Source organism: Amblyomma maculatum, chromosome 11 (assembly GCF_055883805.1).
Source record: "Amblyomma maculatum isolate TAMU_Amacu chromosome 11, ASM5588380v1, whole genome shotgun sequence".
NCBI lineage: Eukaryota > Metazoa > Arthropoda > Arachnida > Ixodida > Ixodidae > Amblyomma > Amblyomma maculatum.
The window spans coordinates 107,147,462-107,169,553 of record NC_139354.1 but is presented as its reverse complement, the minus strand read 5'-3'; the positions used below and the strand labels follow the sequence as shown (position 1 = coordinate 107,169,553).

At 46.4% G+C, this 22,092-nt stretch overlaps 1 protein-coding gene across 1 annotated transcript in view; it reads left to right on the top strand.

Moving 5' to 3' along the window:
* Window positions 1–508: 508 nt before the first annotated feature.
* The window catches only part of LOC146174611 (uncharacterized), a 46,234-nt gene continuing 24,650 nt past the window's right edge, over window positions 509–22,092 (top strand). The window contains exon 1 of the mRNA XM_084583777.1: window positions 509–706. The gene's annotated coding sequence lies outside the window, so the exon portion shown is untranslated. The remainder of the gene's footprint in view (window positions 707–22,092) is intronic.

Here is a 22,092-nt window from a genome sequence, read left to right as displayed (position 1 = left end):
CGTATGCGCTTTGGCAGCTCGGACCGCATCGTCTATCAGCGAGCCCACGTTGTCGGCTTTATTTATTTATTTATTTATTTATTTATTTATTTATTTATTTATTTATTTATTTATTTATTTATTTCATAAATACTGCCGACTGCCCTTTGGCGGTCAAGGCAGGAGTGCACAAAGAAAAAAAGAAAAAAAAAATTACAAAGTAGTAACAACCAAATAACAGCAATACAGGGCGATTACAGTACGAGAACAAAATTCAATAAGACCAATGGGAAGCAAAAAAGTACAGGCAAATCATCCGACGTCAAATAGACTAAGTGAACAGAATAAAAACAAGGAAATCGAAATACACTGTGTACTAGACGCGCTACTGCGATACATGAGCCGAAACAGCAGACAAGAAAGATTCTGAAGATACCAGGTTGGTGATATCGCTTGGCAGTCGGTTTCATTCGGAAATGGTGCGTGGAAAGAAGGAACAAGAATATGCTTTTGTTCGGCATCGTGGCATCAAGATAGTCCGTTCGTGTTTGTTACGGGTGGGGCGTGTTGTGTTGTATTGCATGTAACTCTGAAAATTCAGTTTTGTTTTATTATGTATGATATTGAACAACCTTTTTAGTCGGTGCTGCTTTCGACGGGATTCAAGCGTGGGAAGCCCAGATCTGTTGAGCAAATCAGATACCGAGACCTGCCGACCATAAGCGTGGTAAGTAAACCGGAGTGCTTTCCTCTGGACGCCTTCAAGAATTTTTATATCCGTTTTTGTGTGCGGATCCCATACAGCGTCGGCGTATTCGAGCACTGGACGCACAAGTGATGTGTATGCTGTCAGTTTAGTTTTGCTCGTGCAATGCTTTAGACGGTGCTTTAAAAACCGAAGTTTTTTGGACGCTGCTGAGACAATGGACTGGATGTGTGCGCTCCAGTTCAGGTTGGATGTCATGGTTACCCCAAGATATTTCACCTGAGTCACTGAGTTGATCGGAAGGCCATTGATTTTGTATGTGCATTGGAGCGGTTGTTTCTTTCGTGTTACTGTCATTTTTCCGCATTTTGAACTGTTTATACCCATTTGCCAAGTACAACACCAGCTAGAAACTGCTGTTAAGTAGTCGGCTAGGAGTGCCTGGTCTTCGATTGATGTGATACTATGGTATATAACACAGTCGTCGGCGAAGAACCGACAGCGTATGCGTGAGTTGAAGGACAGGTCGTTCAAATAAATAATGAAAGGAAATAAATAAGGAAATAAGGAAAGCAAAGCTGTTCCGCCCCTGTTCTATCACGTTGCAGCTATAGCTGCTGGATATATGAATCACTGTGGAAAGCGCTGCTGCAGGTGGACGTTTTTTTTTTTTGTTTCTTTTTTTATCCCTCGATGATCGGCTGTTCAATCGCCTTGAACTTTTTGACGCCCCAGCTTGTGTCTTTTGAGCTTTCTTATGTTGTGCGAATTGAGGTTTTACTTTGTTAATAAGTTTAGTTCGTATTTTCAAAAACCTTATACAGCGCTGTTCTATCGCTTCTGTTATTACGCACCTACTAGACCGACTCGGCTCTCTCCTTATCTTTAGCAGATGCGTTCCAGGCTTCGATACGATATCCTGTTAAGGCTGCAAGTAATCTGTTTAATGCTCGACTTAAAGATGCTGCAGGTAATCAGATCCAGTTTTTCACTCGATTCAGGTCGGTTCTTGTACACTGAGCACGAGATCAGCGTTGGCCTAGTACTAAGCGCTAGCCCCGCACCAAAAATATTGTATCCCAGCTCATTGTTTTGATTTAGAGAAATTAATTGCAGTGGACGAACAGTTTCTTCGGCTTCAATTTGCGCAAATGGTGGAGATGAGGCTGGATAATAACTTTGATGGCTTACGTTTTTTTTTCTCGCAGATAAACTATTTTTTGAAATAGTTTTAAATCCTACAGCGTGATTCCATGAAGAGCCGTATAAAAGCAGTACTAATTAAATATGGCCCTTTTTCCTTGCACATGCCAGGTTTTCACTTTTTCTTCGCGACCGTAGGTGTGGCGGTCAGATGTTTTAGCCGGGGTGTCTCCTCAGGCATCTTCTCTCTTATTTCCATGTTTTATGCATTGGTTTACTACATATGAATAAAATAGTGATTGTTGAAAGACATTACTTTGCGCCTGATTGTTTAGCTGTATTGAAATAAAATGTAAATTTAATCATCAAATACTAGAACCTCTCTAAATGCAAAGGTCACAGTCAGAAAGATTATATCCATTCTTAAATTGATGAAAAAATAACCGCAACTTACATGAATATATACATGACGAATATCGCGCTAGAAAGGAGAGAGTTAATAAAGTGGATGATTATTGGCATAGCTTGTTCCAAGTCATTAATGCGGTTAGATGGCGCGTTCGGAATGCTCATTATGGCGAGCGATCTTGTAAAGCTTATGCTGCGAAGATGGTATTCCAGCATGTAATTTAGACAAATTACCCTTTAGAGCTGCGCTTTGGGAAAACTGCACTTCACTGGCGGTTCTTTAACCGCGGTTCTGGGCTCGTTTCTTTTTGTATAAGGTATATGTAAGTACTGAAATGCAATCTGTGCTCATTTCTGAGCAGGCTTTTAGCACCCTTTCAGCACCTTTTCTACAGCCTACATAAAATCAAGGGTGCTTAGAGCAAAAGCACCCTTTTGAACCGAAATGAAGGGTGTATATATGAGAATTAAGGTGCTAGAAGGGTTCTCCAGTGAGTGTATTTTTCAGGAGCACCCTTTTAGCACCCATAGGGGTGTAAAATAATTCGATCTTCTCTCCCTCGAACACGAGGTGGATAAGGCTCGCGTAGCGTCTCTTCCTTTCGGCGCTTGTAGTTGCCACGAGGATCGAGTGATGCTTAATATTCGTCGAGATGACGTCCTCCCCGGCCTCGCCCGGGTGGATACTAGCTGCCACGAGTATTGCGTCAGCCAAGATTGCGTTGCCAAACTTGAGTAGACGCACGAGGCCACCACGTGGCCTCAAAATGATCTTCTCGGCGCCATCGGGTAGGCGAGCATGCTGCTTTTCTACCGATTTCGCAGCGATTTTTCTTCCAGCATGCTTCTCAGCAGCTCGCTGCTTCTCAACTTGTTGCACGGTCTTCTCGAGCGGCACATATCTCTTCTTCTTGATGGTATGGCCAGGCACTTGAAATTCCTCCGGATCTACATGCGTTCCTTCGACAATTTCCATCTTTTTAGCTTTAGTCAGCTTCACGAGGTTAGGGGTCGGTCCCCGATGCATGGGGCCGCCGCGATCCCAGGGTGCCGCGAGAGGCTAGGCCACGTTAGGCCTAGCTTCAGCACGTAGTCCACCGAACAAAAGTCCGAAAAATCGGAAACAAGAGTCCCACCTTGGAAACACTGATATTCCTGTGGTCCTCTTGATGCGTTCCATCGATTCGACACAAAATTCAAAAACGCCGAGCCGATGAATTGCCAAAAGTAACTGAAATTGGCGGAGCCCATGAAAGGCACGTCCGCTCGACTCCCTGGTCAACCTCTCTCGATATGGCGACGCGAAGTCACGTGACGCGGATCAGCTAGTAGGCGAGCCGGCGGCGCGGGGAAAACGAATTCGGTACTTTGAAATTTTTCCAGTGATTCTAGCAGTGGCAGCCTGCAAGCGCCGCCTGGAGGAGTGGTGGACCGTGGTGCGAGCGTGAATAACGCGACCCAACGTGCCGAGCACCACTTACACTTACTGGCTTCCGTTCCTTTCATGCTGTTGAACATTTGGTTTCGTTTTGGGCGAACTCTTAATCAGAAGGGCGCCCACTGAAAAAGGCAAGACAGCGATATCGTCATCATCATAATCATCATCGACTGGTAGCGCTGGTGCCGCCTCTGAGAGACAGGAGGCGTTTTTCAGAGGTTCAAAAGACCGTTCTGCATTTCGAAGAAAAATGAAGAAAAGAAGGAAAACTGAAGAGACCACGTCAGCGGCGCCATTGCTGAAGGAAGCGCCGGTTAGAGTGAAAGTACTACCGAACCCGAAGGACTCTTGAAGTCCACTTGAATGGACATAGTGAGGAAAGAAGCTTTGTGGATGATGTAGGTGGGAGAGGGAAGAAGTTTAGCAATCGGCTCACGTGCAGCGTGTACCCGCGGAATTGCGCCGCATAGTAATTGCGCGAGCCGCGAATGTCTGTGTGGAAAGCGTGCACTATGTAGCCAGAAGCGTCTGGAGAAAAAAAAAAGCTAGACTGTCAGAGTTGCAATGAGCGTCAGGAGAAGCTGAATCTTTATCTATGTGACAGTACAATAAAAAGGGAAGTAGCCCAAGACTTATAGAAGTGATCTCTCCCCGGCATTGATGTATCGAGTGTCTGGAAATTTCAAATAAAAATAAATAAAAAAGTTTCTACCAAGATATGCTTAGTTAGGGTAATAAAATATAAAGCAATCGGAAGGGAAAATAGTAAAGAAAGGAATAGGAGTAGGTCGCGTCACCATTGTCCTCACCGAAAAAAAAAAGGACAGCTTAGGAACAATTTCAGAACTTCTTAGAAGCGTTTTTCCCTTTTAGGCGGCTGATTCTAGATTGAGCGGCATCGCCATCTGCGTAACCGGTTGGCATCGATGGAGGGATCATCACAGTAGGCACTCTCCAACATGAAGCGCGACTCTATTCGGCCTCCCGCTATCCGTCATAGTTATCCTGTACGCAGACGTTTCAGACAGTCCGGTAGAGGCAACGGGAAAACGACAGGGCGCTCGGTCAGTTGTAGGTATCTATAGGCCTCCTCTTAGTGCCTCATGACGGCGGAAATGTGTGCTGATGACCGAAAGTCGTGAAATGGAGAAAGCTGAGATGAAAACGGGTTTTCGGTTCTGCTTCGAAGGAGGACCTCTCGTCCAGCAACGTGCATTTTGCCGTCATGCGAAGAAAGCTCTATACGCACAGACACCGGCTAAAATAGCAAAGCCCTGCTGCTTTCCCGTGGCCGCAGTCACACTTTAGCTGACCTTTAGTTCATCCATTGTACGTTTTTTTAGAGTAGCACGAAAGCCGAACGCAATTGCCCTGTCACGAGGCTTTCTCTTATCATGTTTCGCGTGCTTTATTTGAAAAGCGGAAAAACGGACAACGTCAGCTGTATTGTCCGGAACAATTTATTGACAGGTTTGTCAAGGTTCCCTACAGCTTTGCGCATCACACTTGAGGTCTCCTGGCAACCCTTAAAGAAATGAGTTAATCAACTTATTTGATCAGTCAGCCAAGTGGGAACTAAAAAAAAAATATCCCGACGAACTTTAGCCCAGTTCGTACCAGGGCCAACATTAATCACTGTTTCATTCGCGTCCAAAGTGACAAATTTTTAAAAGCTTCATCCGAGTTACTTGGGACAAATGTGTGTCATTTCCGGCGCAGTGAAATACATATCTGCTTTTACTTTCGTTTTGACGTACTGTATTCCATTCTTCGATTGTCTCTTTTTTTTAGCTATTCTTTAAAAAACGTTTCATGACAGGTGCTACAATTTTCTCTCCGTATTTTTCTGCTGTTTCAGACAACTCGTGTGCAGTTTCGCTGCCTATGTCGCCACTATGTTCTTTATATATCGTTGTGCTATGTAGCACTGTTCTGATTCGTTAAGTTCTTGCTTTATTTTAAACAAGTTAATATTGCAGCGGCTGTTTCATCCTTTGAGTGTACTGAAAATGTATTAACTATCACGCAAGATGTACTTTTCTTGTTTTGAGAGCAAAATTTTACTGCTGTTTTGGCCGGATGCTTCAAATTTTGTACACAACCATGGTAGCGTTACTTGTTTTTTGTAAATTTTGCATTATTTCGCAGACACCAAAAGCAGTACCACTCCGTATATTTGCGTTGAACCATCTGTGTGTATACCTGATACTCATATGACTTCTATGTGAACATATTTAGGCTCTTTAGCCGGGTGATAGTTCCGAAGTTCCAGATATCAGTCTTGCTCATTATTTCTTCGCCTTGTTTAAGCTTCGTCTTTCAAGATAAATTTTGATCCTCATGCTGCAGTTCATAAAACTAATTTTGCTGTTCTGTTTTGAGGTGGACTGGGGGAACGTTGCTCAAAAGGTCCAGTGTTATGTTAGCTGCAGTTTTCTGTGGTTTAGTTATTAAATTAGGTGGAAATCTGCGTAACTAATTCAGATGAGCATGTTTCTATTAATGCATTATTTTCATACCATACATGAGGTGTCGTTCTATAAGTCAGAGCTACAATTTTGAATGTGTCTTTCTTTTCCTTTATTTTAGTTGAGGCTTGTAAATATTGTTACGGGAAATATTCACAGTAAGGCAGTTGTCCACACCACTGAGGATGATCACAGCACAGCACTCGCACAGCACAGCACTCGTCTGCGTCTTCTTCTTCTGGGAGTCTGTCGCACTTTTTCGTCAACACGGCCAGCGAATACCGCTCAGTAACACAACCCCCCCCTCGGGAAAAGCACAGTCCCGGTGCGTTCTACGTTTGTGAAACAGAACGTGCATAATAGGGCTTTAAGCGGGACACATGCACTATTTCAGAGGATGGCGCTCTGGATGAGGATTTCGGAGGCACAGATTCAACTTCGTATGTGACGTCTGTCACGGGCCGCAAAACTAGGTAAGGGCCTGTGTACCGGGGCAAAAGTTTTTCACACAAGCCCACGCGACGGCACGGGAGCCACAGCAAGACGAGTGACCCAGGACTGTAGTGGACATTACGGTGGCGACTGTCGTACCGGAACTTTTGAGAGTCTTGGGATGCAGAGAGCCTGGCATGAGCTATCCGGCGGGCATCATGAGCGCGGGCTACGGCATCACTGGTGTAAGTACTGGTGGCGTCTGCCGCGGGTAGTGAGGTGTCGAAGGGCAGTAACGGGTGTCGGCCAAATAACAGATAAAATGGGGAGTATCCAGCGGTAGAATGAACTGATGAATTGTAGGCGAATGTCACAAAGGGTAAATGAACGTCCCAATCCCGGTGGTCGTCAGACACATACATGGACAGCATGTCTGCGAGGGTACGGTTTAGGCGTTCCGTGAGGCCGTTGGTCTGGGGGTGATAGGCTGTGGTGAATTTGTGACGGACGGAGCACGAACGAAGAATTTCGTCAACCACTCGCGACAGAAAGCAGCGGCCACGGTCAGTTAGTAGTTCACGAGGGGCAGCATGATGTAGAATCACGTTTTCTAAGAGGAAGTCAGCGACGTCTGTGGCGCAGCTGGTCGGGATGGCTCTGGTAATAGCATACCGCGTAGCATAATCGGTGGCGACGGCGATCCATTTGTTCCCAGAGGCTGAAACTGGAAAGGGCCCAAGAAGGTCAACACCTACACGGGAAAACGGGTCAGTGGGTATGGGGATCGGCTGCAAATGGCCTGAAGGCAAAATTCTGGGTTTCTTTCGACGCTGACACAATTCACATGCGGCAATGTATTGTTGGACGGAGCGATAGAGCCCCGGCCAGTAGAAGCGTCGGCGCAGGCTGTCGTATGTGCGAGAGACACCCAGGTGGCCAGCTGTTGGAGCATCATGAAACTGGTCAAGGATGGTGGAACGCAGATGTTGGGGAACGACGAGCAAAAGGTATGCGCCGTCTGGTCGCATATTGCGTCGGTATAGGGTGTTCTCGTGGAGCACATATAAGGCAAGAGATGGATCAGGTCGGTCGCAGGTCAGACGGAGGATAATGGAATGGAGCAAAGGATATAAGTGTTGTTCGTCGGCAATGTTAGAAAAGGCCGACACAGACAAGACACATGCGTCATCATCAGAGCCGGTAGGGCTAGGGGAGTCGACGGGATGACGGGACAAGCAGTCTGCATCTTGGTGAAGCCGGCCGGACTTGTACACGACGGAAAATGTATACTCTTGTAATCGAAGCGCCCAGCGCCCCAAACGGCCTGTAGGATCTTTGAGGGAGGAAAGCCAACACAAGGCATGATGGTCTGTTATAATTGTAAAATGCCGGCCAAACGAATAAGGGCGGAATTTTGTAATAGCCCAAACAAGTGCCAGGCACTCTCGCTCTGTGATAGAGTAATTTTGTTCGGACGTAGATAAGAGGCGGCTGGCATACGCAATCACCCTTGTGTGGCCGTGTTGTCGCTGGGCAAGTATAGCTCCAATGCCGTGGCCACTTGCGTCGGTGCGGAGTTCAGTATTGGCAGATGGGTCGAAATGGGCCAAGACGGGTGGAGTTGTGAGAGCAGCAATAAGTTCCGAGAAAGCTGCAACTTGTTCAGGCCCCCAGGAGTATGAAACGTCTTTCTTTAGGAGATTGGTGAGAGGACGAGCTAGCGCTGCGAAATTCGGGACGAATCGTCGGAAATAAGAACATAGGCCAATAAAGCTTCGAACATCGCTGGATGAACGTGGAGTGGGAAAATCTCTGAGGGCACGAATCTTGTCGGGGTCAGGCTGAACGCCGGCAGCATTAACCAAGTGACCAAGGACTTTGATTTGTCGGTGACCAAAGCTGCACTTTTTGGAGTTTAGTTGCAGTCCCGCGCGGCGAAAAAGAGCTAGGATTGTAGAAAGGCGACGAAGATGGCTTTGAAATGTAGACGAGAAAACTATTACATCGTCAAGATAACACAAACAAGTGGTCCACTTGAAGCCTCGGAGCAAAGAGTCCATCATACGTTCGAAGGTTGCTGGGGCATTGCAAAGGCCAAAAGGCATGACTTTGAATTGATAAAGGCCGTCAGGAGTGATGAACGCTGTTTTTTCACGGTCTCTCTCGTCGACAGAGATCTGCCAGCAGCCGGAACGAAGGTCGATGGACGAAAAGTAGCTGGCTCCGTGCAAAGTATCAAGCGCGTCGTCTATACGCGGAAGAGGATAGACATCTTTTCTGGTTATCTTATTTAGATGACGATAGTCACCGCAGAATCTCCAACTGTTATCTTTCTTTTTGACCAACACAACAGGGGATGCCCAGGGGCTGCTGGAAGGCTCAATTATGTCGTTCGCCAACATTTTGTCGACCTCTGTTTGGATGACGCGTCGCTCGGCAAGCGAAACACGATAGGGCCGCCTATGAATAGGACTGGCGTCTTCGGTGTCAATGCGGTGACTGACAACTGTGGTTTGACCCAATGGGCGGGTACTGAAGTCAAAAAGGTCACTGTAGGTGAGCAAAAGCTGTTTTAACTCTGCGTCGAATTCAGGCTGGAGATCAGCTGCAATCATGCTTTTAACAGGATTAGTGCGCGATGTAGAGGACGAGGGAGGTGTTGCAGGGACGGCATTTGGATTATCGGTAGTCAGAGCTGAAATGGCACAATCGGTCATCGACGACAGCTCTGCTAGTGAAATTCCCTCGGGCAGAACCTGAGTTGATAAGCTGAAGTTAAGGACCGGGAGGGTGGTACGGTTCTGGGAGATATGCACAATCAGATGAGGAAGGGTGACGTGCCGCTGCAAGATGACATCAGTAATGGGACAAGCGAGATAGTCGCCGTCTGGGACGGGTGGGAATGGTGACATAGGGATGTAGACGGCAGCTTCAGGAGGAAGGCGGCAGAACTGTGCTGACGAAGGCGGGGTGAGCAGGAGGGGTCTTCAGAGCAGAGCGGAAGGTCCAAGCGAAGTAGGCCGGTAGAGCAGTCAATGAGGGCAGAGTGGGCTGTTAAAAAGTCAATGCCAAGGATAACGTCGTGGGGGCATGCTTGGAGGACGGTGAACAACACTGGAGCATGACGACCACCAATTGTAACTCGCGCTGTGCACATGCCAACCACGGCAGCAGGGCTTCCATTGGCAACGCGAACTGTGGGCGAGACGGCTGGAGTAAGGATTTTTTGAGGCGACGGCGAAATGAGGAGCTGAGAACGGACAGTTGGGCGCCGGTATCAATGAGAGCAGAAACGGGAACACCATCCACAAGGACGTCGATGCGATTATTTTGTAGGGCAGGGGTCAGCAGAGGTTTTTCAGTCCGGGTCACAAATGCAGCGTCACCTCCGGGAGCTGCATTGGCTTGTTTTCCGGTATGTGGCTGGAATAAGACGGGGACAAACGGCGGCGAGGAAGAGGAGAACGTGAGCGTCGGGTCTGCGGGGATGGTGAACGGTTGGCATCACGAGCAGGGACACCGGGGTCAACAGTGGTCTGGTCGGGGCGAGGTGAGGTATAGCGAGGGGCATAGTCTCCGCGGCGGTCGACGTAGGTGAATTGACGAGATGGCGTGTACCAACGGCTACGGCAGTGACGGGAAATGTGGCCAACGCGGGAACAAGTAAAGCAGATGGGACGATTGTCATGGGTATGCCACTCATTCGGATTGCGGTACCGATATCGGGGCGAAAAACCGGCGGTAGGTGAGGCAGCTGCAATTACTGGAGGGGAAGGTCCTGAATCCACGGTGTCGGCGCGGCGGGTAGAAGGAAGACCCATATCGGCAACCTCTAAGCGAACAACAGCCTGAATGAGTGATATTGTAGCCAAGGTATTGTCGGGGGTAGGCGAGAGTGAAGCTGCAGGAGTCATTGCCTCGAGCTCTTGGCGGACGATGCGGGTCAAAGTAGTGTCATTAGTTGGCGGTCGAGGAGGCGGAAGATCGACACAGGAAGAGCTGGCAGCCGTGTTCGGTAGACGGTCGAAACGATGCGATATGCGTCTCTGTTTCGCTTGTTCGAAACGTCGGCACACTTGTAGTTCAGAGTCCACGATGGAACAATCCCTGCATAAAAGGAGGTTGAAAGCATCGTCGGCAATACCTTTTACTATGTGGCCGACTTTATCCTCTTCAGGCATGGCGTGGTCGACTGTGCGGCACAGGGATAGGACGTCCTGTATGTAAGTGATGTAAGACTCTGTAGACGTTTGCGCGCGAGAAGCGAGCGCCTTTTTCGCGGCAAGGTGACGGCCAATGGGCTTTCCGAAGAGGTCGTGTAGCTTCTGCTTACAAATGTCCCAAGATGTGAGGTCCTCTTCATGCGTCTCAAACCACACCCGCGCTGTCCCAGTCAAGTAAAAGATGATATTAGCAAGCATAAGTGTGGGATCCCACCTGTTGTGCTTGCTGACTCGTTCGTATAGAGCCAGCCAGTCGTCGACATCAACGTCGTCGGTCCCACAGAAGGTTCATGGGTCACGGGGATGGGCCATGACGACAGCAGGTGCGGTGGCAGTAGATGTAGCGGCGTCAGTAGTCATACTGGTGGTAATAATGCGTCGGCCGCTGCGGAGATCCAGCTTGTGACGGGGATCGAAAGATTGACCTCCACCAAGAGATGTTACGGGAAGTATTCACAGTAAGGCAGTTGTCCACACCACTGAGGATAATCACAGCACAGCACTCGCACAGCACAGCACTCGTCTGCGTCTTCTTCTTCTGGGAGTCTGTCGCACTTCTTTTTCGTCAGCACGGCCAGCGAATACCGCTCAGTAACAATATGATTGAAATTATTTGTGAAAGTTCATATCTTGCTTCCAGACCAGTGCAATCGCAGATGGAAACAATTTTTTTTTAAATGTTGCGCCTGAGATCTTGGCATATTTGAACTGTCCTAAATTGATCTGATTTCGCAGGCTAAACGTACAAGAAAAATGTGTTTCAAACACCTGAACGAGAGCCTGTCGTCCTAGGTTTGTATTCCATATACTCAAATAAACAATAAATGTCCTTATTTATAACGTTTTATGAAAATAATTTAACCTGGGGTTAGCGAAAATAAAAGTACATTTCGTGTATTAGCCATGTTCAAAAATAAGGCACGAAGAGTGCTGTTTATTATCTTCTTTCCAAAGGAATATCTACAAATTTCCGTCCTCTCTAGTACTATATTGATAACTGAAACATTTTGACATCTAAGGTATTAAGTAAATAAGCAGCATGGGATGAGCAGTGAATATTGCCGCGAACTGTTTAAATCTTTATTTGTTCCTGTTTGACAGCCGCTAGTATGCGGCCTTATCATCGTTATTCTGGCGCGCTTATCAATTCTGTATCCCGTGTTTGTTCATGCTCGTTGTCACGATACGACGCGTTATCATTTTCTTTGTCGCGAACGATGCGCCGAGATCTGTCTCGAAGATTCCGATCACTCACGTATGCTTCTACAATGTTCCAGGTTGTGCTACTAGCAGTTTGCGACGTTATCTGGATTGTTCTGAGCAGCCTTTAAATTGAGCGTTGACGAGTGCGACGGGCATTCTTTGTTCGACGATAGACGAGCACGTTTGCTGCTATCGCCGCCGTTGAGTTGCTTAGTTCTTTTGCGGCCGCAAGTCAGCCCATTAAAGAGTTTCTTCAGTGCAATTACCGACTCTTCATTTGCGTCATCGACCTTGTCACCACCACGTTATTATATGTCATCAAAACATCTAAATCGGTTGTCTCAGCCATCTTTAGGTCCTCGATTCCGAGTTGAAGGAATTTCTACGTAGCTACTCAGCACACCAGCTCTCCAAGCCCGCAGAATACTTGCAAACGCCGAAGGGATCCGGAGTAGCACCCTTACACACACACCTGTTATATGTCTGTCACAACGCTTGTCATGCCCCCAACCCCCCTTCCTCACCCCCCCCCCCCTTCTCATCTCGCCAGGAAAAATAAAATGTGCTTCGTTGTGCACGGTGACCTGACAGGCCAGCACACGGTAGACGTGTGAGCGAAGCCTGGCTAGCGGGAAAAAATTCCATGTGGACTTTTCATCTACGGGCCACTTCCAGGCCGGTACCTGTGGCAATTCACAGCTGCATATTGACTGTAGTCATTCTGCAGCTGTGAATTGTCACAGGTAATGAATGCATGCATATGCATATGCATTCATATGCACTGCTCTATTCGATTTCGCAGTGTAGTCTTAACATTGAAAGCCTGGTGCGCACTTTGGCGGGTTGCCGACGCGAGAATGAGTCACGGAGAAGATGGAAAATCAACGAAGCGGTTGTCCTCGCGCGTTGTGGCCCCATGTCTGAGAGCCAATAACGTAAACACTTAAGAGCAACGACATGTAAACAATACTTCGATGATTCTGCATCCCGTAGTAATAAACTGTGAACAATTTGGTCTACAGTGGCACCGAGTCACAGTAGCCAGGGAATTCGGCACTGGTTTTTGAGGGCCAGAGTTCAAGTCTGTATTATTTACTCGTTTATTTACTTAGGTGCCCAAAACGTTCTATTTTTATATTCCTTGCTTATTTTGAGCTTTTAGAGATCTCTTTTTGCCATAGGTATAAAACATATTGTTACGCCCTTAGCGTCGCGACCGAGACGTTCTAGCTGGTTCAGTACGCCAGGTACACATGGCCAGCGGGAAGCAACACAGGTGCCACAAGACGAAAGTCGAACGGGCGCGCACACGTCTTCTTCCTTTTCTTTCTTCCCTCCTCCGTGCTCTGCTTGAGACCAAGTCCGTAACAATATATTTAAAATGGCCTGCGGTTTATAGTGACGTACAAATCAGATGTTATCGACTCTACCAGAAGCGTTCCACCATCCTGTAAATCCTGCTCATGAAGAGAGGTAACTATGACAGCGGATTCCTTTAAAATATTTTCAAGCCCATCGCCGTGACATCGCCAGAAGAAGAACGGCCATGTGATCGGCAGAAGAAAAATAAAATCACAAGGGGTCAACACTGCTGTACCAAATATTGAGCGAAAGCATAAGCTACGGGTGACCGAGTGTTCTTCTTTTTCTCTTTTTCTTGTTCCTCAGCTCACATATAAAGGCCCGCTTTAACGAAGCCAAATGAACGTGCCCTAGTGGCCTATAGGGGTAACGTGAATGCCAAGGTCCTAGCAGGCTGATTCTGATATAACCGTCTCATGTGAAACGAGAGACCCAAGTTGGCAGCTCCGCCAGTCCATGTGTTACGTGGGGTGTGACGTCACAACGTTACGGAGGTAAGACGTGGCTATCGCCGCGCTACTCCGACCGCTTGAGTGGTAGCCCAGCTTTCACCATAGTGTCAATGGGGTGTGACGTCACAGCGTCACGTGGGTAAGATGTGGCTACTGCCGCGCTACGCTGAAGGCCCGAAACGTAGAGTAGTGTTGCTTTCGCAATAAAAGGAAGAGGTAGGGCACAAGGACATTTGTAGGCTTCGCCGCTGTCCTACTTCGATCGATCCCTGTAAATAAATCTTCCCTTGCGTACTAAGCACATAACAGCTTTGGTGAGAGGTGCTTGGGTAGCGAAGACGGAGCGTTCCATCTATCGAAGAAGCCATAGACTCGCTGGCTTGCCACCACTGCCATCGGACATTACTGAAGACGACAATACCGAGCAACCAGGACCATCCGAGAGCCCCATACATTCTTTGGAAAACCTGACGAGGATGTTGACGGGCGGCTGAAACACTACGAAAGAGTGAGTAAATACAGTCGCAGGAACGCTGCTACTAAACTGGCTAAAGTGGTGTCCTTCCTTTCCGCCACTGCCTTGGACTGGTTCGACAATTATGAGGATTCACTTAGCGCACGGGCTACCTTTACAAGCGAGACCAAAAAAAAGTTTGGGGACGAATCTGCAAAGAAGCGCGTGGAACAGACATAGCTTCACCGGGTGCAAGTACCCGGAGGAACTTGCACTGCGTCCAACGAAGCGATCTTAAAGTTATGCAAGCTAGTGAATCCCGGTATGCTTGAATAAGACAAAGTCGGTCATCTCCTGAAAGGAATCGCAGAAGACGTTTATAATTTCTTGATTAGCAAAGAGAGCCTGAGTACCACCGCTGACGTTATAAAACATTGTAGAACATTTGAAGCCCTCAAGCTGCGTCGAATCACCCCTAAATTCGGAAGACTGGCCAATATCACCTCTGTAACTAGTGTTGAAGCCTGTCATTCACTTTTTATGGCTGATATGATAAGATTGTGCGTGAGGAATTGTCAAGATCCAGAGACACCTCCAGCTGTGAAGAATAACTGCGGCACACGTTTGCACCGCAGACAGATGTCGCCGTTCTGTCCAATCCGCAAGTCCAACCTTGCGGCGCTTCGCATATGGCCGATCGGAGCAACTCTGCTCAACGTTATGCCCAACAGCCGACGGGAAGAAGGCCCGCCTACTCTGGAGACGTGGTTCGTCAGCAGCGAGAGCCTGGCTACAACCAACGTCGCAACTTTTTCAGTCAGGGCTCTTTTGCTGATCGCTGGTACTCTCACCCTGTCCGTTAGATGTGTGGAATTGCAGGGCACATCGCTAGATATTGCCGCCGCCGTTTCCCGACTGTTGAAGACTACCGACCCCCAGAGAACATTCACGGACGACTGCACACCGAAGAGTAGCGATTCTCGACTATGTCAGCTTGGAACACGCACCATTCAACAGATTTGCGGAGTTCATCTCCTGCATCTGATCGCAGTGTGACGCCGCCATCCCAGCGCCAGCGGCGGTCACCTTCCCCTCGACGTCGTTCTCCCCTTCCACGTCTGGCAAAAATAGGAGGTGCGGCCGATGGAGGTGAGGCCGTTGGCGATTCGATCACGTCCATACCTCTACCCGTGTTTATGTTAAAGAACAAATTGGAAGTGTTTATTGATGGCGTGAAAACAATGGCTCTTGCGAACACTGGAGCTACAGTACTTTTTGTATGGGAGGTTTAAGAACCGTTTAGGTAGGAAAGTTATGCTTAGTTTTGACCGTGCAGTGTTTTTTTGTGGTATCGGTGGTGAACCTTTAGTTGCACTTGGTGTGTATGCTTCAGATGTTGTTATTGGCGGCCTTAAGTTTATAAAAGAATTCGCTGTACGGCCTCGGTCAACGCATGATGTGATTCTTGGAACTGATTTTATGCAAGACTGTGGTGCAACTTTGGACTGTCGGACGGGAGAGATTGCTTTGAATTCTTCACTACTTTCGGCTCTTCTGAATGACTGGATACTTGATTTTGGAGCATTTGAGGAGGAAGAAGCGACTGTTTTCCTGTTGCCTGACCCACTGATGCTTGGTCCTCAGCCTGTCTTGGACTCTTCTGATTGTGAACTGGCGAGGCCGTTCCGCGAGTGGGGGATTCGCCAGGTTTCCCCTTCATGATTTAGGTTTCATGCCTAGCCAGGGCTACGACCATGACATTGTCTTCACCGGGTTCAGGTCCGGTAAACTGGTTCGCCACTTTGTCGGCAGATAACCTACCTCTAAAATGCTTTTCTGCTGATGGTGTCAAGCATATCCCTGTAACACTTATTCCCGTTGGAGATGGATTAATTAAAATAAAAAATCAGTGCCTAATCCAAGATCAAATGAAAGTTGCAACCAGCCGATACCTGCAGATTTCGGAGGTGCGAGCATTTGATAGAAGAGGTTTTTATGCAAATCTGATGACTTAAACTACGTTGCTGACTTATTGCATTACACTTCATTTGCTTCATTGCCATTGAAGGCATTCATTCCAGAACAACTTGCATGCGTAAATGGAATAATACTCGGGGTTGATTCATCCGCTACGCCAGCAGAGATTCTCGAGGACCTTCATGAGGCCGGTGTTGGTATTGTGTCAGTGTACCGCTGTACCAGGGAGGCTCGAGGCTCACGCGTACCAATGGAGTCAGTAATTGCCACATTTGCAGGGTTCTCTTGCCCAAGTGAAATTAAAGTTTGGCCAAATATATACCGTGTTGACCCTTTGCATCCTCGGCCATCCCAATGCAAAAATTGCTGGCGTTTTGGGAACAGTGCCAAAGCTTCAGTCGCAACGCGCTGCCTCGTTTGCAGCTGTGATAATGCTTCAGATCACTGCACATATGAGTCTATTAACTGCTGCCTTTGCCAGGGAAGTCACAAAGCTGATGATCTCACTTGTCCAAAGAGGGCCGATGAGCAGAGTGTCCTAGACATTATTCAACGCGAGAGGTGCTCGCGCGCAGATGTTCATGCCCTAGTAGCAAAAAGCCAGTGCATACGCAAATGTTGTCCGCACCTCATCTCCTGATGTTGAAGCAAGCTTAACAGTCAGTTGTTGCTGTCGTAGAGAAGGGTGCTGTGTGGTACTTGATCGCTTGATTAATACGTCCAGCGATGCTCTGCAGCAAGTAATTTCCGCGTAAGCTGCATTGTCGTCCTTAGGTACCCTAACTCCGTCTACTTGCTCTATTTCCTATAAAGCAATAGATGACATTCAACCTACATCCTCTTCTGCGTCCACGCCTGTGGATGGAAACGATACTGACGCAATCTCTATTTCTAACGCATGTCAGTCAGACGTTGAGATGGCCTGCCCATCTCAGAAGCTTCGTACTTCCTCTTCTCCTAATAAATCAGACCATCCGCATGTCAAATCTAAGAAAGGTACACAAGGAATTGCAAGGAAAACGAATTTGTTGAAAGAGGCTGTTGCTGCCTCATTTTTAAAGCAATAATCATGGCGGGAATCTCTCTACTCCAGAGGAATTGTCGCTCTATCTTATCATCTTTCGATGACCTGTAGCACCTTATTCTTAAAATTACCCCTGATGTTATCTTACTGCAAGAAACTTCGATCTCTCCTAATCGTCCTTTCACAGTTAAAAATTACTGTTTTTTTAGAGCTGATCGCCCACACGGCAGGGACGGAGGCTTGTTAACATTGATTTCAACAAATCTAGTTCATCGGGCTGAAGTGGTCCATGAATTAATTGGGCTTGATTTTGAGATACTTGCCGTTGAGTTATTTGTCCCGCAGTGTGTCCCGGTCATAATTGCAAATATCTACTTTGCCACAGGCGTCCGTAGGACAGATTGTTTAGAAGCTTTGCTGACAATTAATTCAAATGTTTTGGCTAGGGACTTCAATTCCTATCATGTTATATGGGGTTTCAAAACAGGAAATATTGAGCAGTTACTTTGGTCTTGGTTGTCTAGAAATGATGTTCAATGCTATAATAGTCGCGCCTATATTTATATGAGAGCAAATTCTCATTCAGCTATTGCTTTAACATTAGCTACAAATGATATTGGAGTATCATCGTGGTCTACAATAGACTTCTGTACGTCAAGTGACCACTACCCTATCACTTTAAACATTGCATGTAATCCAATTAGGTCAACTGGTACATCATGCAAATTTGTCAACATTACTTTGTTCAAGAAACGTCTAGGAGAGGCCTTCAGGTCATCTGCCCCTTCTGATAAATCGAATCGCGGTCCTGAAGTAATGTCTTCAGTTTTAGACGCAACTCGGCAATCAGAGTTTACAATTCAGTCTGTCATTAAAAACAAGACTCTTTCGAGCTGGTGGAATGAAGAATGCGAAAAAGCCTATCGTCTGAGGAAAGCCGCATGGAAGCGCCTAGCCCATAATCAGTGCCCAAACAACTGGATTAATTACAAATTCTTTGCAGCTCCGGTTAAAAGAACAATGTGCAAGGGTAAGGAGGAATATAATGCGAATCTGAACACCTATTTGTCTATTCCAGTCAAAGGGAAATCTCTCTATAGATACATGGAACGTACAAAAGTTTTGCCTCATTTCATACTACCCAGTCCACTGTTTTGTCACAAAAAGATGAATTAGATCAATTGGAATCAATTGCCTGAGGCCTTGCGGCACGCTTTCAAGCTTGCACTACCTTTTCTGCAGCCCAATTGCAATTTGGTACACACTTCACTGAGGTAACTATATCCGAATTAATATATGTGGTTAATTGCCTGCAGCCGGCTGCCCCTGGAATTGACAGAATATCCGTTGCCATGCTGAAAATACTATTCAAAGACTTTGCCTCGGTCCTATTGCAGATTGTGAATTGGCCTTTGGAAAAAGCTTGGATTCCACAAGCTTGGAAAACATCGAAAATAATTTTACTACTGAAAGACCAGGAGAAAGGGTTTGGTCTCGACAACAGTCGGCCGATAGCTATCCCTTTAAATTTAGTTAAGCTTATAGAACGGATAGTCTACTCTCGTCTCACGGATCATGTTCTATCCTTTCAAGGTTTTAGCGAGGCTCAGACTGGATTCTGACTGGGATGATCGATTTGGAACGCACACGTAGACTTAGACAGTCGTATTAGGGTTGCCATGAGGCAAAAATAGGTTTCAGCTCTAGCTACTTTAGATATTGCCAAGGCGTACGACAGCGTAGAATGCAGCATTTTACTTCATAAACTAGCTGGTCTACATCCTGCGTTATACATCCTTGCGTGGATTAGGAAATTTTTAAAGGATAGATTATTCTTCTGCACAAAGGACGCATTAAATTCCAACACTTACACCCAGTCAAGAGGTGTACCCCAAGAAGCAGTCCTCTCGCCGTTATTGTTCAATATACTAATGCGTGACATTCCTATTCACCGGGCCGTCAAAGTTTATGCGTATGCAACGATATTGTTTTTTTTTTTTTGCCTCTGCCACAAACATTCACAACATATATCACTTGTTGCAAGATTATCTAAATGCCCTAGAGGTCTGGCTGGAAAGCCTAAACTTTAAATGTCAACAATGTGCCGTCATAGTATTCCTACAGACCCCCCCCCCCCCCCCCCCCTTAACATGTCCTTGTCTTATCATTCTGTCCTAATCCCGCAGGCGGATTCTATTAAATATTTGGGTATATTATACGACCCACATTTAAACTGGAAGCCTCAAATTAGAAGCCTTGTGCTTAAAGGTGAACGTGCCCTTGGCCGGTTGATAAGAATCAGCAATAACAAAAATATGGCATGCGTCGGGACACTGTTCTTGCTTTATAAAACCTACGTACGACCAATACTTGGATTCGGCTCCATTCTCTTTTCTGGGTGCTTAATGTACAAGCTTGAACCCCTGTTTGTTTTGGAATGACGAGCTCTGCGCCTTTGTTTAAGTCTGCCCAAATCAAGGGTCAATGCTTTGCTGTACTTGGAAGCTCGGATACCAAATCTAAATTCGCGGTTTCAGTTTCTCACTGTGCGAACATATTTAAGGTCTTTGGAGGCTGCCCCTGGATTGGCTAACCCCATATTTACTCTGATCCCATCAGGCTTCTTTGATAATATTTGGCCTAGGTATAAGCTCTCTCAGGTTGTGTTTACTAATTTCCTGCTGTCGAAGCTTTTCGTATCAATAACCTCTTTAGTACAAGTTAACCATCGGCGGCCTGATACTATAATTTCATTTGATGACACCCTCCCAGGGAATGCTAAGCATTTGGCTGCCAGTGTATTAAATGCCCTTATACAGGATTACCTAGACACTTTTCCGACCCATATTGCCTTTTTTACAGATGTTTCTCAGCAGGATGAAAAAACAGCTTTTGGTATATGCTCCCAGACTCTTGACTGGAGTTATTCATTTCGGGTTCCAGACTATACGCCAATTTTTGCTGCTGAGTTTCTGGCCATTGTGTTGGCCTTGACTAAAATCCCTAGTAATATTTCTAAGGTTATTTTTCTTTCTGGCAGCCTATCTGCGCAGTAATCGCTCGAAAATTCGAGGGACACTCTGCTTTGCCATCCCCTTATTTTTTTTCTTCCTCTTCATATTTCAGATTTGCGTTTTTAATGGGTACCTGGCCACTGTGGTATTACATATAATGAAAGAGCAGATTTTTAAGCGAAATCTGCTCTTGATGGACCTCTTTTTCCATGCATACCTAATACCGTTTACTTAACTTTAGCACGATTTCAAAATTTCCAACGTCTCCATCAGCTCAGTAACGAGCATCTCCTTTCTGCACCAGATTACCAACACTTAGATGGCCTTGGCGTGGCCGCATGTGTGTTTCAAGGACATGTGAAGTGTCTATGACTCTCTTTGGCTGCAGATTACCGAAACTAAATCTGTATTTATGTCGTTCGGGGCTATCCGCTACGAACGTCTGTGAGTCTTGCAAAGAAATTGAATCCATAGATCATTTTTTTCTCTTCGGCCGGAGGCTGGCACCTCTAAGCCAAATTTACTTAGCGACTCCCCTTTTGGGATTAGGCCTTCCACTAGCCATTCCAGTTCTCCTCTCCTTCGGGGCAACCGTCAAGGGATGTGCCTTAAAACCAGTGTGCGACTCTATTCATGATTACATAATTTAATCAGGTAGATTCCTATGCTACGTATGAATTCATTACTTTTTATTTTCATTTTTATTTTTTCTAAATTCTAGTTTAGACATCCATACTTATCTGAATACTCCGGTTCTTGAACATATATATTTACCATCTACAATGCACCCTGGCCAATCCCCCGCCGTGGGTATGTGCCATTTTGTCTGACATCATCATCATCAGCTGCAGCAGTCGTGCGGGTTTTCTCTATTCGAAATCAATGCGAATCCTATGACGCTGTAGTAGAACCTACGACACTCCCCTGCGCTAAGAAGGGTATCCTCGTGCCTCGTTGCGTCTTTCCCGTGGCCAGAGGCCGCACCGAGCTGTGGACAGTCAACCACTCTGAAGAGCCAGCTGTGTTGCCTCGGGGCCAGAACTCGCCCGTTTCAAAGAAGGCGTGTCAGGTTCCGTCTCGACGTCTCGACGAGCAAAGGGGTAACCTAAAAAAAAAAACTTAGAGCTCTAGTCCAGCGCCAGCATTAGTCAGCCTAGCTGTTTCCTTCCCGCGCAGAGTGACAAATTTTTAAAATCTCGGCTCGAGTTACGTGGGACAAATGAGTGACATTTCAAGCCCAATGAAATGCATATCTGCTTTTGAGATCGTTCTGACGTATTGTCTGCCATTTTTAAGCTGTTTCTTTTTTTAGCTGTTCTGTAAGGAACGTTTTGTAACAGGTGCTACAATTTTCTCTCGGTGTTTTGCTGCTGTTGCAGCCAACTTGTTTGCAGTTTCGCTGCCTATGTTTCTGCGGTGTTCTTTATGCATATTTGGGCTATGTGGCAATGTGTTTCTTGGTTATGTTTTTGTTTTTTAAGCAAGTTAATATTGCAGTGACTGTTCAGTCATTTGAATGTACTGAGATTGTATTAAATATGCCGAAAGATGTATTTGTTTTTGTATTGAGCAAACTTTTGCTGCCGTTTTGAACATATTTAGGTTCTTTAGCCGAGTGACAGTTCCAAAGTTCCAGGCATCAGTCTTGCTGATTATTTCTTGGCCTTTTTCAAGCTTCGCCTTTTCAGATAAAGCTTGGTCCTCATGCTGCAGTTCATAAAACTAAGGTTGACTGGGGGAACATTGATCAAAAGGTTCAGTAATAGGTGTAGTTGTCTGCAGGTTAGTAGATAAAATAGCTGGAAACCT